The sequence below is a fragment of the Ictidomys tridecemlineatus genome, chromosome X (assembly GCF_052094955.1).
Source record: "Ictidomys tridecemlineatus isolate mIctTri1 chromosome X, mIctTri1.hap1, whole genome shotgun sequence".
NCBI lineage: Eukaryota > Metazoa > Chordata > Mammalia > Rodentia > Sciuridae > Ictidomys > Ictidomys tridecemlineatus.
In genome coordinates this window covers 95,088,293-95,107,048 of record NC_135493.1, presented here as the reverse complement: position 1 = coordinate 95,107,048, position 18,756 = coordinate 95,088,293, and positions in this window count along the sequence as shown.

Below are 18,756 nucleotides of genomic sequence, written 5' to 3'. Positions count from 1 at the left end.
GGGGTTGGTATGGAGCAAGCTTGTTAAGAAGGCCCCTTCTTCCAGTGTGGACCATGCCAACATCCCTCTGCCAACCCCTTATGCCTTCCCACTCTCTGGTTTTTCTCAGGTTTGGCATTCTTCCAATCCCACAGGAATTGAGCTGATAAATGAATTCATACTCAAAGGTTATTGACTTAATTTGTCACCTCCATCCAGGAGCTGTTTGCACTGAAAAGAGATCCACCAGGGAGCAGGCAATGTTTAACTGCAAAGAATGCCTTTCTAAAGGTGGGGTTTCAGGCACAAGGGCCTTTGGGCAGCCTCTGTCCGATCACCACAGGGGTGACCTTTCTTTCTGCAAAGTCCTGCTGCAAAGGAATTCCCAACTTCAGTATGCACAGGAGTACCCAGGGGAGCTTGGGAAACACTGCAGATTCTTTGACCCTAGAGATTTGATTTAGTAGGTCTGGATGGGGCATGGGAATCTGCATTTTAATCTACTTCCTGATAAAGTGGTTCATGAGCCATGTTTTGAAAAAAGTTCTTTGGTATTGCATTCATTTGGTAGGGCTGCCATGTAAAATATCAGATGGGGGGGCGTGTCCTTAAAATACAGACATTATTTTTCCCACAATCTCAGAGGTTGCAGTCTAAAATTGAGCCATTGGTGGGGTTGGTTTCTTCTGAAGTAGGTGGCAGCTGTCTCCCCCTGTCCTCCCCTGTCTTTCCCCTGTATGCATACCTCTGATGTCTCTCTGTGTAAATTTCCTCCCCTTATAAGGACACCAGCCATATAGGATTAAGCCTGTCCTGTGCCCTCATAATAATTATCTCAACAAATACAGTCACATTCTGAAGTTCCAGGATTAGGGCTCTGTCATATGAAGTTGAAAGGCAGTGGCACAATTCTACCAAAGATAGGCATGCAGACGCAAATACTAATGAAGCCAGACATGGTGGCACATGCCTGTAATCCCAGCAACTTGAGAGGCTGAGGCAGGAGGATTGTAAATTCAAAGCCAGCCTCCTCAACTTAGTGAAACCCTAAGCAACTCAGTGAGACCCTGTCTCAAAATGAAAAATAAGAAGGGCCAGGGATATTACTGAATGGTTAAGTACCCCTGGGTTCAGTTCCTGGGAGAGAGAGAGAGAGAGACAGACAGACAGACAGACAGACAGATAGACATTTATGTAGGCACAACAGAAAACACCAAGTTCTCCCCTCTTTTCAGAAACTGCGAGAGAGAAAACACAGCCAGGTTGGGAAAGATGGTAGAGAAATCCCTGGGATCTGCCCATGAACGGGCGGCACAGCGCCCCCTGTTGGCGCCGCTGGTCTCCCTTCAGGACACCACCTTGCCTCACCCTTTCAACTGCCTTCCCTAGTGTTCTTCCTCCCTAGGGTAGAAATAGTCTTTCTTCTTTCAGCTTCATACAATGAGAGAACAGTCTTTGGTGCTGGCATCAGTGTGGCCGCCCAGACAGCCCTTGCCTCCGCCTTGGAGGATGTTTCTTTCCCCAGGAAAAAAAAGAAGAAAAAAAAAAGAAAAAGAAAAAAAAGCAAAGACCCTTCACCCTCCCCATTCATCATCACCACGGGCAATCTAATTACAGCCTTGTCTTAAAAGAGGAACTCATTTACAATTGAGACTTCTTCCTTATGAAAATGTAACATCTTGAACTATGTTTTTATGGCCCCCTTTTACAAAAATAAAAAAAGGAAATTAATTAATTTCCTTGTACACAGGAAAGGCTCACGAGGTCTTCCTGGTTGTATGCAGAGAGGATGCTTGCTCGTTCTCTCTCTCTCTCTCTCTCTCTCTCTCTCTCTCTCTCTCTCTCTCTCTCTCTCTCTCTCTCTCTCGGCCTCCCGCTGTGTGACAGTGAAATGCTAAAATGATTTTGGCAGGAGAATATTCTCAAAGGCTGTTTTTTTCAGCAGCAGAAGAGTATCTCAGAACGCAGGCTGCACCTCTGCCCTGTGGGGCTGTTTCTAATTGTAGGAGGTGAGCTGCGGAAATCCTTCCCCCAGCCGGGTGGGGAGAAAGCGGTGAGAAACCTAAGGAAGATAATCGTGTCCGCCACACTCAGCGCTCACCACTTAAAGGAATTAACTTGTTGGAATAAAATATTTCTATGGGTGCAGAAAACTATGCATTAGAATAATGAGGCTGACCCCTTCCCTACGCATTGCAATCACTGGGGTTTGTTTCTTTCCTTTCTAATCACAACATGTTATCTTCGTCCTTGCTCACACCTCTGTAGGCAAGACTGGCTGCGAATACTTTAGATTATCACCTTCTCATTTTCAGTGTGAAATAATTGCCCAAGGATGGAAACTGACAAACAGGAATGGGGATTTCGGAAAGCAGGCCTCTTGTTATTTAGGATACCCCAAATGTGGATTATTTGGGTGGATCACTTCTCCCGTCCTCACTCTTACCCCTTTAGAAAAAGACCTGTGTTTTCGAAGACCTGGATTGATTTGAAATTTTACAGACAGCTGGGATACTGATATGTTTAATTAAAAACTATACTACACAGCAGCATTAAGAATATGAGGTCCTGGGGAGCTTTGTGGGTTTCACTCTTGGTGCCACCCACTTACCAGCTGTGTGACCTTGGGGAAATTGCTTAACTTCTCTGTGCCTTCATCTTTTCCCCAAATAAAATGAGTCAGTAATGATAATTCCTTATGGGGTGGTGAGATCTGAATGTGTTAGTGCATGTAAAGTGCTTGGAAAAATGGCTGACAGGCACAGAGTAAACACTCACAAAATATCAGCCAGTCCTATTTATGCCCTTGGAGACAGAAGAAGAGCTGCTTTCCTGGTCTCCTCTAATAATCATTATTAAGCATTGTCCCAGATAGAAAGAGAAGTAACCAAAGACCCTGCCCTCAGGAAGCTTCAGTTTAGCACCTGTGCTGGTCATTTAAATGGTGCATTATAACACAGATTGAAATAGATGCTCAGAGGGGATCACAGTGACATGGGGTGGAGGTCATGAGCAGAAACACTTAACAGGAGAAGATGCAAGATGGCAATGTGAAGGTCTCCGGAGGAAGGAAACAAAAGAAAGGGGTTCCAGGCTGTGGGAGAATCAGGAGTGCAGGGAGAGGAAGAAGCCAGCCTGCACAGGACACTTTAGATAAGGGTAGGGACATCTGCCCTGCAACACGACAGAAACTAATAGTAATTGGGGGCCTCCTCTGTCCTGCAACAACCCAGCACCCCAATTTGCATTTCCACGTAAAAGATCAGCAAATGAAGTTGGAACAATTAAGTACTATCTATATTTTTCCTCTGGAAGAGTTTTAATTTTTTCTTTCTTTTTTTTTTTTTTTTTTTTTTTTTTTTTTAGTGATGAGCAAAAGTCCTATAGTGACCAACTACGATTTAACAGAAAGACTCCCCCAATTTTGTCCATACGGGCCATTTATTACACCCAGAGAACTCTTTGTAGTCACCACAAACGTGCAGCTACCTCTGGGGTACGATGCGACCGCTATTTAACTGTCACGTAACATGACAATCGAGTGTCCTATTAGAGCTAAAATTTAATTGTGAAGACGGGTACCATATTTAACTGCAATCCTGGGGGGAATTTAGGTTGACAGGCTGTAATTACCCAAACTGGAACCTGGCCAGGACACACCTACTCTTTGCCAAAAGAGCTATGGGGGTTTTAACCACCGCAGGCATGGGAAGCCGGCGGGTCTTCCCGACGGTGGGGAAGTGGCACTTGCAGCCCCACAGCGCCCCCTAACCAAGCTCCAGGCAAGTGCAGGCTGTCCCGGCCACAGGCCTTTTTCTGACCCGTTGCACTTGGAGGTTTCCAGCAAAGCCCCTGTCTGCCGGCACCTGGCTCCAATCCATCACGGGTTATCAGAAACTTGCCATTTAAGGTTGTGCAGCTGTGAGTCTTGCAGTCAGGTTCTTACTGGCGCTTATCTGTGTCTGTCTGTCCTGCGCGTCTCCCCCCAGGTCCTGCAGCTTCTCTCTTATCACGACAGAAGTGCCTGTCCTGCTAAAATAATTACCCACCAGAGCACAGTGTTTCTCATCAGCAGCTGCTGTTTCGACATAGAGATCAATTAGAGGCATATTTTGACTGGGGAAGTGGGCTGGTCAAGCCGGTTTACTAAAAATCCCATTAGAATTCTTCCTACAAAATGTAGTTGGGTCTTGCAATGCAATTGTTACCAGAAAAAAAATAAATAAAAATAAAAACTGGGTCAAGAGGAGGTGGAAATGTGGCTTGCCGATGTCACTGAAGGGTTAAAAGGGAGAAAGTTCTCGGCTGCAAGCAGCAGTGTGAATAAATGTGGTCTTAATTTAAGGTTATGGATTTTTAAAAAGCCTAGCTTTTTGTCTTCAGAAGTCTTTGCATTCATATCAGTTAAAAAATAATTTAGACAGAAAATAAATGTTGGAGCAAACTCAAATTATTATGTGCATTTTAAATAAACCTGTGTTTTCTGCTGCAGACATAGCATATGAATAATAACATTAATAATGATCATGATAATTTGTCAACTGATGATATTTTCCATCAGACCTTCCAGGCTGCTGGTTCCTGGCTCTGCTATTTAACTTAGCCCACCTGTCCTTCATGATAGCAGCCTTCACTCCATCTGCAGAGTGAGAACATCTCTAAGCTCAGGATCTAGTCCCAGCTCTGCATTAATTAGCTGTGTGACCTTGGGCAGGTTGCTTAACATCTCTGGCCTGCTGTCAAAGAATGGAATGGCCTAGAGGGGAATTGGCAGAGCTGTAATGAGGAAAATCAAAAGATTTACAGTCATATCACCTGGGATTATTTTCCTTTTTTAAAGAATAAAAGTTCTGAAAAAAAGAAGTAGACTCCAAAAGCAACCTCAGTCGAGCAATTATTGGTCAGGGTACAGAAGGAAGTTAGATTAAGACTAATTTTTAAGTACATGTGGACAGGTTTTCCTCTCAGTTTCTAAGGACACACACATATACATGCACACATAGATATACATTGGTCAGAGGGGAATTCACTTAAAATGCTCACTTTTCTACTTTCCAGATGAGACACATGTTTACTGTTCTCAAAAGGCAATAACAACATTATCAGACTATGACTCTCTATTTAATACTTTTAATAGTATAATGCTGTCCAGACACTACCAGTATAACAAAAATATACAAGGGGAAAGAATATGAAATTGCCGTTTTGAGAGGTCAGAATGAATTGAATGTCAGAAAGTTTCTACAGTTTGAACTATTATTTAATGTACAATAATTTGGATCTGGAATGTTCTTCAAAGGCTCATATGCTAAAGGTTCTTCAAAGGCTCATATGCTGGGAGGTGGTGAAACCTTTCAGAGGTGTGGCCTGGCAGAAGAAAGCTAGGTCATTGGGGGCGTGTCCTTGAAGGGGCTATTGGAAATCCATCACTTTCCTGTGTCTCTCTCTTTGCTTCCTGCCCTCCATAAGCTGAGCAGGTTTGTATCACCACAGGCTCCCACCATGCTATTCTGCCTCACCACAGGCTCCCAAACAATGGAGCCAACTGACTGTAGAGTGGAACCTCTGAAACCCTTATCCAAAACAAACCTTTCCTCCTTCTAAATTGTTTATCGCAGGCATTTGTCACAGGGATGGAAAACCTAGTAGCATTTAATGTATGCTACTAGCACATGTACATGCTTTTTGATAATACTAGCAATCTAGTCTAGACAACTGAGCTTGTTTTGTATTCTTTTTTCTTTAGTGGAGCTTATGGGATGATTAGTAAACCCTTCATATTCCTATCCTAACACTTAGAATACTATAACACAAGACTGAAGAGAAGCTGGCTGCGGTGGTGCACACCTGTAATCCCAGAAGCTCCAGAGGTGGAGGCAGGAGGATCATGAGTTCAAAGCCAGCCTCAGCGAGGTGCTAAGCAACTCAGTGAGACCCTGTCTGTAAATAAAATACAAAATAAGGCTGGGGATGGGGCTCAGTGGTCATGTGCCCCTGAGTTCAATCCCTGGTTCCAAAAAAAATAAAATAAAATAATAAAACCAAACAGAAAACACTAGAGTCCCAGGCCACATTCCTAATCATAGGGCCAGCCCCTCATTTGGTCCTTTAGGAATATGAGCAGAAGCTGCTATGTGGGAGGACTGGTGAGAGCTGTCGATAGGGCTGTTAGCTTTTATGCAAGGGGAAGGGTACTGTGCACTTGTCAAGGGTGATCATAATGGAGATGGTCTCCATGAGACCTCTGCACAGTTTCACTTGAAGAATTGAAATTTTAATGTATGTCCCTGGGGAGAAATTCTTCTTCACTAAGAATTTATGAGTTAATTAGCCATTATTTTTATTAGCAATTTTTTAAAAACTACGAATACAAATAATATACCCAATAATGGTTTTAGGGGCAGCTAATGTGATAGAATGGTCCCAAACATTTTCAGAAGAAAACAGATGAGGTTCTTAGGGAAAGGGACCCTTTCATGATTAAAGTGAGTGGATTCCACAATGAATAAAGAACTAATGATTCCAGATAGGAACTATCAAATTTATCAGTGTTTAGATTTTCCACTTCCTGTATTTTATTTCTATATTTTTTGTTGCTTCTTCCACATCTGTAAAATGGCCAGAATAACCAGACCAGGTGGTTCCTAAAACATGTTTTCGAATGATAACTAGACATTTTCAGTGCAAAATAATCAATAAATTGTGAACAAGTGTTTAAAAAGAAAATAGCAGGGTGTCACGCCTGTGATTTCAGCAGCTTGGGAGGCTGAGACAGGAGAATCACGAGTTCAAGGCCAGTCTCAGCAACTTAGTGAGGTCATAAGCAACTTAGGGAGACCCTGTCTCAAAATAAAATATAAAAAGGGCTGGGCATGTGGCTCACTGGTTGAGTGTCCTGGGTTCAATTCTCAGTACCAAAAAAAAAAAAATCATCTGTAATCTCCTCATTCCAAAGCTATTACAGAACAGTTTTACCCAGATGTTTTTACACACACAGACAGACACATACACACACACACACACACACACACACACACACATTTTTAAAATGCTCAAAAATGAGATAGTTTCCAACTTTTATGTGTGTAGGGTAGGGGGTAGCAAATTATGGACACTTTTTCATATCAATAAAAATTCAGCTATTGTTTTAAAGTGAGTACATAATATTCCACTTTATGCTAAACCAATCAGCTACCAATGCATGTTGAAATTGCTCCCACTTTTCCTACTGTAAACCTCACTGAGATAATCTATCTTGTTCTTCTTTTCTTTGTATATTTGTTTGATTATTCCTTAGGATTTGTTCCTGTAGGTAGAATGCATGAATCCAACCACAAGACTTTTGTTATGAATTGCTAAATTAATTGTTCACCAGAAAGACTGTACCTATTTATAGTGTCCTTAATGAAAAGTGAAAAGGCTCATTTCTCCTCCCTTTGCCATCAATGTGTTTAATGTTTGACAATCTGATCAATGAAAGAAAGTCTAGGGTGCTACTTGATTTGGTGTCTCTATGATTACTGGTGAGATGGAATTTCTTCACTCACTTCATAGATAGTTGATTTGTATTTCTTCTTTTGTAGATGGTGTACTAATCCCACTTGCCCATTTTTCTATTTGGATGTTCCTCACTTTCTTATTGACCATAAGAGAACTTTACATATTAAGGATGCTCTTCTTTCAATTGCTTTCTGTGTGAAAAAAAATATTTTCCCCACTTTTCCCTTGTCCTTCAATTATTTTTGGACTCGTTTTCAATGACAAACTGGACATTTTTATCTATAGCAGTGGTTAACTTTTTCCTTAGCATTTCAGTCTTCAGGCTCACTGGGAAAAGGCAACATATTCATATATGTTTTATTTTTCCAGTCATATTGAGGTCCACTGCAATTGAAACTCTCTTTTCCCTCAAATCATGTTTCTTGTTACTTTTTAGAGGTTCTGGAGTGAAGTCATAGGGGACTTTGGAAACTCTAGCATTAATAGTAACACTTGACATTTTTATTTCCAGTTTGCTATACAATCACTAATTAGTGGCCCTCCTTAGCTTAGCCCCAAGGGTCAGTCTGCCTGCTATTTATTCACTCCATAGGACACTAAGGCACAGAGGTGGGAAGAATATGGCATTCCATTTGGTGGGTGTCACCCTCACTGCCCAGAAACTCAGGCCCCTGTTTTCATGTGTGCTTAAACCAAGATGAGACAATTCCTCTAGGTAGACTGGCAGATTCCAGGATGCAATGAGACCACCAGAATGAGTTCTCTGGATAAAATGTCACTACTCTCCCTTCCCCGTCCCCAGTAAACTCATATACCATATTGAATAGATTACAACCTGGGTCCTTCCAATGTGGACTTGGACAACAGAAGAGATGATAGCACTTCTCTATTCATTGTTAATTGTCGCCAATCAGAATAAGAGACCTACTGCAAGACTTAGGAAACACAAGAAAAAAGGAGGAAAAGAGTGGAAGCAAAATGCCCCTGAACTTGATGAATGGAGTCTTTCAGAGGGTGAGCCCACAGCCACCTCAAATGACACCCATTTACATCACAAAGTTTTGAATCAGAACAGGTAAAATCCTAGAGTAGTTCTTAAGCTATGTAAGGCACACTGGGGTCCCTCCAGCCCCCACCAGGTGTCATGGATCAATACTTATGAATACATGCAATAAAAAACAATTCAAATAGGGTATGAATTCTCATTTTTCCACGTGTACAGATTGCAGGATCACATTGGTTATACATCCATGTGTATACATACAGCAATCCTAGTGTCAGTTGTATTCTACTGCCCTCCCTATCCATTTGAATCAAATGTAAGATATGTCAAGATCATTGTATTGTCTTGAACAACTAATAAAAAAAAGAATTCAAAATTTGAAAAGATGCTTCAAATACCAGTCCCATTGTTATTGTGAGATTCAAAAGACAACAATCAGTCTGTAAAAATTCTATAAAAGTTTCTATTCTTCTCAGTTTGTATAATCATCTCTTTGCAGACCAGCAACAGCTCACCTGTTCGTACAGGCACAGCTGGTACCAGTCCACAACCCTCGCTTTTTGAGCAACCCTGAGCTAGCGCATTCAGGGAAGGAGTTGGGATTGGCAGTGTGAAACACCTCCAAGGTGTTAAGTAATGAGGTGTGGTAAGGGTCTTTTGAATGTAGCAACAAATAGGTATTTGCAAAGAGTGTCTTCAATGGTGTGGTTGAGACAGAAGCCAGACCAAATCAGTGGAGTTGTTTCTTGGTGTTCGTGGAGACTAAAATATATATATATATATATATATATATATATATATATATATATATATATATATATATAGAAGTGAAGGTAAACTAAATAGTGAAGCACTTCATCGTTTATACTGGTAAACATCATCTTTGTTTATACAAAACAGTTAACACAAATGTCAGTCTAAGTTCAGAGGCCTGGACAATTGGGTATAATCATGCAAAGATTAACCCTGTGACTTCACTCAAGTCCTTCATCCCCTCTGATCTCTCATTTATTTGCCCACGATCTCTTCTCTGTATTTGTTTCCAAGTTTTGTATTCTATGCTTTGAAGTTTAAATAATCATTGCAAATATTGGTGCTCCTGGAAATGAACCAGCTTCTTTGGAGTCATGGAGTTCTATTGAATCTGGCCATACATCTTCAGGTAGACAGCTGCCAGCAAAATCCTCAGTTCGTTATGACTAGTAAGATAACCTGTCCCTCCCCGCAAAGCATTTAAGAACCACAAAGCTTATGGTTCAAACCATACACCCAACCTCAAACAGGGATGAAACCCAACTGGATCTCAGAGGCATTAGAAATGCTGACAATTCAGCGTCAGAGTCATGTGTGGTGGCCTGTGATCTGCTCAAGGTTCTAACATTTGATTAGATTATTCCTGCTGCCATAGAAGAAAAAGCCTAGAAACCATGGATCTCATGACCTTTTGATGAAAGGATCTGGCAGCCAGGTGATCTACAAGAAGCTACCTATGGGGTTGGAGAAGGTCAAGTTCAAAGCCAAATCTTATCTTAAAAAATTTTGGATCCAGGTTCTTTGTGCTAAGATTCTAGTGTTCATGGCAATGGTGTAGAATCTACAACATGGCCCAGCTGGGAAGGAGAGGAAACAATCTAATGCATCCTTGAGTTTCTCTGGGCTTTGAGAAGGCCAAGAGAAAAGGCGGTGTGGAGTGTAGGCGGGCAGTAACCATGTGCTCATGGAGACAGCTGGACAGGGCCAGGCAGACTGCCATCGGGTAGTTTTTCCTTTTCTTCCCAAATCCCTCAGAAATGTCAGGGATGCTGGCTGGATTCTTGGTCCTCATCCTTTTCCTTTCTACAGCTAAGAAATTGACCTGTCAGGGCTGGGGATATGGCTCAAGCAGTAGTGCGCTTGCCTGGCATGCGTGCGACCCGGGTTCGATCCTCAGCACCACATACCTACAAAGATGTTGTGTCCGCAGAAAACTAAAAAATAATAAATATTAAAAAAATTCTCTCTCTCTCCCTCTCTCTCTCTCTCTCCTCTCTAACTCTCTCTTTAAAAAAAAAAAAAAAAAGAAATTGACCTGTCAACCTGTCTGTATAGTATCTGATATCACAGCATCCCAATTCACCATATCATGAAAGGTCACTGCTGGCCTTTCTCATATTCATTATGTATTATCTTTGAACATTACTCCTAGCTTTAGAGACCTTACTTTGACCGTCCCCTATGTTTCTTTCGGGGCAGACTTAGCAGAACTACCATGTGGTGGTGCGCGCGCATGCGCACACACATATATACATACATAGGCATGCACACCTGCTTTATTCAGACAGAAGAGAAGAAAGCCACTCCGTGGGTTCAGGTAAACAATGAATTGCCACGTGGTCCCTGCAGAACAGCTCCCTGATAATCGGCAGGGCTGAAAGCAGGAGCTGTTTTCTGTGGGTTCCCTTGTAGCTTCACATTGCCCTCTGCCTATTAGTGAAACTGGAACAAGCCATTTGGGTGGTTGTGTCCATATCTGGCTGAAGAAGTGCCCAGCTGTTGCTCTTTCCTCTCTCCAGTTTTCAGTCCCCATGATGTGGACTCATTATGGCTGTGATCGTTGCTGATGACATTAATGCACTGTGCTGCTTCTCCACCGCACGTGCCATCTGCTCCCATCAGCCCTGTGGGGTAAGTGGTAGGTAATTGTTTCCCATCGGTAGTCCATTTTCTCAGATAAAGGATGCGAGATTCAAAAATAAACATCCACTCTGAGTCATTGCGACAAGGCTAGTGTGGATCTGGGGGCAGCCACCCCATCTACTGTTAGTAGTGGGTGAGGCTGCTTTCCCCGTAATTCAAGTTGAAGGGCAATTTGATTCATTAACAGTGACTCTGGGGGAGGAGGAGGTTCAGGGAGAGAGCAGAGACCAAAAAAAAAAAAAAAAAAATCCTGAGAGTTCTTCTAAACCAGCAGGGTCAATGCAAAAGAGAAGGGGAGAGATGGAGAGAGAAATTGGTGATTCATCAGCAAAGGTTTTGCTTGTGGATAGGAATGAAAGATAAGCGTCTGTGCGGTTGCAGCGGTGGGGAGTGAGCGTGCTCTCCCGGAGCCCAGCTTTCTCACTAGCTGTGGCCACGGCTGACTCACCAAGGACTACAGATTCCAGACCAGAATTGAAAATTCAGCACAAGGGCCAGCATGCCAGGGCTCACTCCAAGGGTGAGCAAGCAGGGAACACAGGACAGTGTGCTGCCAAAGAAGAACTGAAAGCCCAGCTCGCAGAATTTATCATGGGGGAGAAACATCCTGATTCAGTTACATCTTCCCAGACTCCCAGGGATGACCGATGGAGCTTTTGTTATTGTTGTTAAGGAAATTGCATCCTGTGGTTCACTTTTAACCTGCTTTCCCTTAAGCATTGCCATCCGTCCTCAGTTTGACCTTCACCTCCCCTCAAAGCTCATCCCCACACACATCAGTCATTTATTAAGTAAATATTTATTGCGGTCCTGCCAGATGCGAGGCGCCATGCTCACTGGGAGGTGGCTATGGGCCCCTGGAGCTGGGCAGGAATCCATTTGCCATTTACTAGCGTTGTCCTGTGCCAAACTAGAATAGCTCTGAAGTTATGTTTCTTCACCTCTATTGGGATAATTGTGCCAGTTTCCTAAAAGCATCGGGAGAATCAAATGACAGAATGTGTGCTGAACTCAGGCTAGAAGCATAAGGGCCTTCCATAAACACAGGGCTGGGATAATGAGCTTCCCTCTGATGAAACGCTGGGAACACCTCCCTACGTCTCCTTTCATCTCTGGGTTCCCTCATGTCTCTCCTTGACCAGTTCTGACCTGCTGCCCACATCTGCAGACTCAGGCCCCAACCCGATGTCATGCCTCTTGTGACCCACTGAGGACTGCCGCCCGTCCGTCCCTCCTTGGACAGGGTAGAGCGGGACTTTCCTCCCAGAGCCCTCTTTGGAAGCTAAGCTACACTGTCGGGTGCCTCCCAGCTGCCTTCTCGCCAGTGCTATGCTCTTGCAGTCAGGGAAGACTCCCTAACACCCGATTTGCTCCAATCACAGTCAGGCCCGCTAATTGATTCATGTTATTTTATTTTCTGTACTGGTAGTTAGGGCCTCAAGCAATTTTATGCAAATTTATGAACCTTATGCAAATGAGGGCATCCCTAGACTAATTGCACACAAAATGGAAGCTCTGTAGGCACCTCCCCCATTCAACTGTGCCCTGACTCCTTCTCATTCCTTAAATGACTTCCAATCTCCCTTATGTCCACGTGCTCCCAAGATCAGCAACCTCTTCTCCCCGCATCCCTATCCACAGGCTTCTCACTGGCCATTTTGGAACATTTGACGGACAGGGTCAGCCCCATTTGCAAGGGCTGGCAGCTGCCTCATATCCTAGGAAACTGAAAGTCGCCATGAGGAACATCTGATTTTTATTTTAAGTTATTTGAACCCCAGCCAGCTTCCTCCTCTAATCTTCCCAGGAGAGGCAAGACCAGCCCAGAGCAGTCTGGCACCTGCCCTGGGCTCACGGATCTGGCCTCCAAGGTTCTTTTTGTTGCAGGCAGAGATGTTTAAGGTCCTCCTACCTCCAAGGGACATAATCTTCAACCTTAGGCCCATTCTTAGTCATTGATGACTAATTCTCAAGAAGCTTCTGTCTTAGCCGGGAACATGGGCCCATGCCTGTAATCCCAGCAATTTGGGAGGCTGAGGCAGGAGGATCTTGAGTTCAAAGCCAGCCTCAGCAAAAGCAAGGTCCTAAGCAACTCAGTGAGACCCGGTCTCTAAATAAAATACAAATAGGGCTGGGGATGGGGCTCAGTGGTTAAGCACTCTTGGGTTCAATCCCCAGTAACCCCCCCCACCAAAAAAAAAATAAAGAAGGTTCTGTCTTAGGTGTTCCCCTAGAAATAAAAGGCAAGGTAGAAATTAAGAAAATAGCTCAGGAGTATGCAGATGAATTTTGATACCCACCACACCCCATTTAGAAAATTTGGTCTCCAGTAGCCCCAGGGAGCAGAGGCAGTAATCTTCCAAGTATCTTCTGGCATTTTATGGCAAAGGGGATTCCATTCTGAGGAGCCACAGGCCCACACTCGGCAGCTGGGAGATGAGTATGCCACCCACATGGGGTACCAGCCACACGTCCTACAGGCATATTTCTTTGTTGATTGAACTTCTCTTTAGCCTGTCTATAAGGCAAGGATTTACATTATCCCCATTTTATCAATGTGGGACTTCATGTGCAGGGCAGGCTGCTTGCTACCTGCTGTCACAAACGTGCTTGGAGAATCTCCTAAGTAGGGCAGCTGGAGTGGACTCTGAACCTGAACTTGCTCAGTCTCCCACTGGACAGTCCAGACTGGCAGTGGGCCAAGACTTTTGCCTCTATCCGCTCCCACGTTCCAAATTGCATGGCTTGGGAGCCCTCTTGTACATCTAGCTTTTCTCTAGAACCCTCTTTCCCTTATTCTCCCTGTTGTATGGCTTCCTACAAAACTCCTCAGAAAGAATGCGTGTGTGTGTGTGTGTGTGTGTGTGTGTGTGTGTGTGTGTGTGTATGTATGGAGTCATAGGAGACAAGCAAACTCAAAGCCTTCCCACCTTCCTGCCCTCTTCCTCTCTGTCCCCATCTGTCCTGTCTCCTCTGATCCACTTCCCTCCCCTCCCCCAATTTCCTCTCAGCTCTTCTCTCCTTCATCTTCTTACTCCCTTCCTTTTCCCCAACCCCTTCATCTCCTCACCCTCCTCCACCCCTGCCTCTTAGAAGACGGCCACCTTTGCCCCAGCCTCTGGACCCAGATGAGCCAAGGTCCATCCTCAGCAGCCCAGAGCAGAGCTAGGTACTGTTGGGAGAGGTGGCCTCTCACTCCAGGGTGTGGAATTTGGGGACAGTGCTTCTTGTCCTTTTCTGCCTACTGAGGGGATGGAGGCAAGAAGTAAGAAGGGAGGCCCAGTTGCTGGGTTGTCAGAGGCCAGGCTGAGCAGCACGCTGTACTGGACCCGCCTATGAAATAGCAGGCAGGGCAAAAATAAGAAGCCAGGTGGAAGGAGACTGGGAACAGCCTGCGGCCAGGTAGCCCAACTCACTGAATGGCTAAAGGATGAAGGCTTTGGGGACCCACAGCTCTGCCAGAATGGAAAATAAACCATATTGTGTGATGCAGGAGTCCCCCCGCCCAGAGCAGGCTCACAGCCCTTTGAACCAGCAGCAAGGCCCTTGGGTCTTGATGCTCTTTACGTGTCCTTTTCCACAGGAAATCCCTGGCCCAGTGCCCTTCCCAGGTTCCCCTCTGCCCAGCCCTCCAAAACTTCTTCATTGCTGAGCCTCAACTTTCTTTTCTGATTCCCTCCTTCCTTTTGAGAACCCTTTTTTGAGTTTTATTTCCTAGTTCCATGGTTGAAACCTGTCTACTCAGAGTCCAATATTATCTCTAATAACAGGTTACATTCCTGGAGCATTCACCATTTAATTGCTTTCATGTGAATTTACTCTGGTACACGATAGCTCAGAACAGCCATGTAAGGATTTTCAGGATGTGCACTGCACAAGAGCTGTACATTTAAAGGAAGAATGATTCAAATGGGAAAGATGTGCTAACATATTAGGGTGCTAAAGCACATATGGAGATGATAAACCTCCACAGGCCAGATCTAGAAACACTGAAGGAGATGCCCATTCTCTCCCTACTGAAACCCACAGGACTTTCACATGCTCGTAAAAACATGCATTTAACACAAGTAGAGACTTGAAAAGCACATGCTCAGGGCTGGTTTCTTCCATGTTTATATTTCTTCACTCTTGCCCTTGTGTCTTTGCCATGAAAGTCTAACATGGCAAGGTGGCCTGCTGGAGAAGGAGGTAAAAGTGAAGCAGAATTGAGTAGCTTGGTTGTTCCAGGTGGATATCAAGACATTTGAGAATCACCAAAACCACTAAAGCCTCTTAACTGCTCTACGCCTCACCACAGCACAGGAACAAGCAGAGCTGAGTCCAGCTCATACTGGTAGAACCACACAAGCTGCTATGCTTTGGGATGTTTGTTACACAGTCTATCTGACTGATGCATGGAAGAATGAGAAGCTTTTTCTAGAAGTGGCAAAAACGTGAGATGTCTCAATTCAAACAATAACTCAATAGTGTAGGGATAGTAAAGAAGTTCAGGTTGTGCAGTGCACAAGAGCTCTGCATTTTAAGGGAGAGCTATAAATATGTGAGCTATGTGCATGCCTTGCTTGAGGCTTTCCAGCTTGTGGATCGCCTTCATAAACATTCTCATTTTTTATAAAACATACCTGAGAAATTGGGTAGGTAGCTGTTTATCCCCATTTGTCAGATGAGAAAACTGAGTCTAGCAAGGAATGAAGCAAGACTGCAGCTGGACTGTTTGTTTCTGGCCCCATAGTTTTGGCACTGCTCTGTGCTGGAAACAGCATTTGTAGAAACAGGGGTTGAAGGGACATGTTCAGCTACTTGGGGACAGGGCTGTGGAATAGAGGGTCAGATGGGAAAACTCCTAAATGAGCATACCTGGGACAGAGAGGAAGAGCGGGGTAAACCCAAAACGAGGATTTGCATCTCCTGGGGAAACAGAAAGAGGAGAGCATGAACTTTGTAGAACAGATCTAGACCTGCAGCTTCCCTAGGACTCATTATTAGGTTGCAATTGACTGCTAGGCAACCGTGGACCAAGCCTCCCTCTGAGTAATTTTCCCCATTCAGGGAAACTGGCCAAAGAGTATAAACTCATCATTGTGATAACATCATGTGTCTGGCATTGTGTTAAGTTTCCCCATTTTACAGATGAAGAAACTGAGGCACATTGAAAATAAGTCACACAGCAGGCAAGTTTTAGAGCCAGGATTCAAACACAGGGGTTCTGGCTTCAGAATCTGAGCCCTTAACCACCATACTGGCAATGACCTCTCTGTGCTTAGTGTTTTGCCGTTCAGGATGTTTCAAGAGGCTCAAAGGAAGGATAAAAAGAAAATGTGGGACCAGTATCTGAATCAGTAGCCATGGAGGCAGCCCCATTTCCCTGGGGATGCATCTAAGCTGTCAGTTTCTCTCCACCTTTTCCTGTGTCTCTGGTCCTGCCTGATGGTTCTGGCCACACCTCAAACAATTAGAAACTTATTTTCCCAGGACCAGGGAGAAGAACTTGTGTTCCTTTTCTCCTTGGTGCTTGTCCTGGGAGCTGCCCCCTAACCACCACTGTATTGACCTCACACATGGCCCTCCCAGCTCTTTTATCCCTGTGGATGATGGCACAGCCTACAATCACTGTCTCTCTTTGCACCATCACCTCTATGATGGGACAACTGGAAAGAGTCCTGAGAGGTATGGATTTTCTATAAAGGAAAGTCGTGTCCTTGGTAATTCCTGAAGCGTATGGCCAAGAACAGACACCTTCCAAGATCCCATCTGATTTAGGCATCAGTGACAATCACAGCCATTTGCTGAGGCTGTCCTCCATTCTGGACTCTTGAAGGACATTTTTGCTCATCTCTATGGTACTTCTAAAGGAAGAGTATCATCATTTTCACTTTAGGGATAGGAAAACTGAGACTTAGAGATGTTAAGTGACCTCCTGGCCCAAGGTTCCACAGAGATCTACTTGGACCCTTGGTCTCTATTTTCCCCACCTCATGTCCTTCTGATGTGGATACAAGGAAAATATGGTGTCTTCTTCTTTGTCACCTCCCACTGCACTGACCCGACCCTGGACAGAGGCTCCCTATGCCCCCACAGCCCTCCACACTTGTGTTCTTCTCCATCTCCTGCCTGCTTCCTTCCTTGCTTGCATTTCAAAACCTCCAGCTCCACTTCCTGCTGCCACAGACTCAGCTGAAGCCTGAAGGGGGAGCAGTTGGGATAGCAGAGGAAGTGGTCCCCTTCCCCAGCCCCCACCTTCCTCCCAGTCCTGATCCAATTAGCATTGCCACAGCCCCAACAGAAGCAAAATGTAAGAGCTGAGGACACACGGTCAGAACATGTGTGTGGGTGAGCGTGTGTGTGTGTGTGTGTGTGTGTGTGTGTGCTATGCATGTGTATATTGCCTGTGGAAGGTGCACATGTGAGTTCCAATGAGTGTGTCCATGCAAGTGTGAATGCGTGGGTGTATCCTGTGTGAGGGTGTGTGCATAAGGGTGAATGTGCATAAGGGTAAGTGTGCATACTCCTACCTCTATCAGGAGCCAGAAGACCTCTTAGAGTCAGAGAGCTGGATGGCTGAGGGGTGCGCCCACCCCAGCCTCAAAAGGCTTTTTGTAGTCACCGTCAGGACTGAGCCATAGGGTTCTGGGTCCCCTTCACAGTGGAGGTATATTTTGTCTTCTTGGAGTATGGAAAAGAGGTCAGAATAACAAGAGAGGTAGGGGACAGTTGCTGAAGGCAGAAGCTCACGAGGGGTTCTGGGTAGCTGCAGGGAGAAAGACCATTTTGACCCAGAAGTCGTGAGGTATTGGCAAACTTTCCCACCCACATCCCAGGGTGAACCCCAACACCTTTGATTTCTGGGACCTCCGAGAAAGAAAAATGGCACTGGGGAGGAGAATTGCTAAGAAGACATCAAGTTGCAATCTAAGCATTTTTTTTCTTTTGTACCACAGATTGAACCCAAGGGTGCTTAACCCCTGAGCCAAATCTCCAGCCCTTTTTTATATTTTATTTTGAGGCAGGGCCCCATTAAGTTGCTGAGGCTGGTTTTGAACTCGCAATCCTCCTGCCTCAGCCTCCCAAGCTGCTGGGATTATAGGTGCGCACCACTGCTCCAGGTAGCAGTTTAAGCTCTTAAGGAAGACTTTGGGTCTGACCTTCCAGCTAGTTGGGTCAGCATGAAACTCAGAAAAGGTGTGGGAAAGACCAATCATCAAGTCCTAAAATGACCCAAATGGTATAAGCACTGGTTCCCAAAGGCCCTGGGGGGAGCTCTCTGTGTAGTCCAATCCCCCTCCCCAATGCCACTTCCTGTTCCTGTTGAGCAGGCTATGTTCTCATGAGAGCTGCCCTTTGTAAAGCAGGGGTGAGGCTCCTTTTGTTGCTGAAGCTCTGAGACATGAAGTTCAAGGCATATCAATCTCACAGAGTCACATAGAATAAGGCGGGCAGACATCTCCCCTGCGCGCGCTCTCTCTCTCTCTCTCTCTCTCTCTCTCTCTCTCTCTCTCTCTCTCTCTCTCTCTCTCTCTCTCTCCCTCCCTCCCTCCCTCCCTCTCTCTTTCTGTGTCTTTTTCACGTGTGCTCCTGCTCTCTTCTGCTCTCTTTTCAGT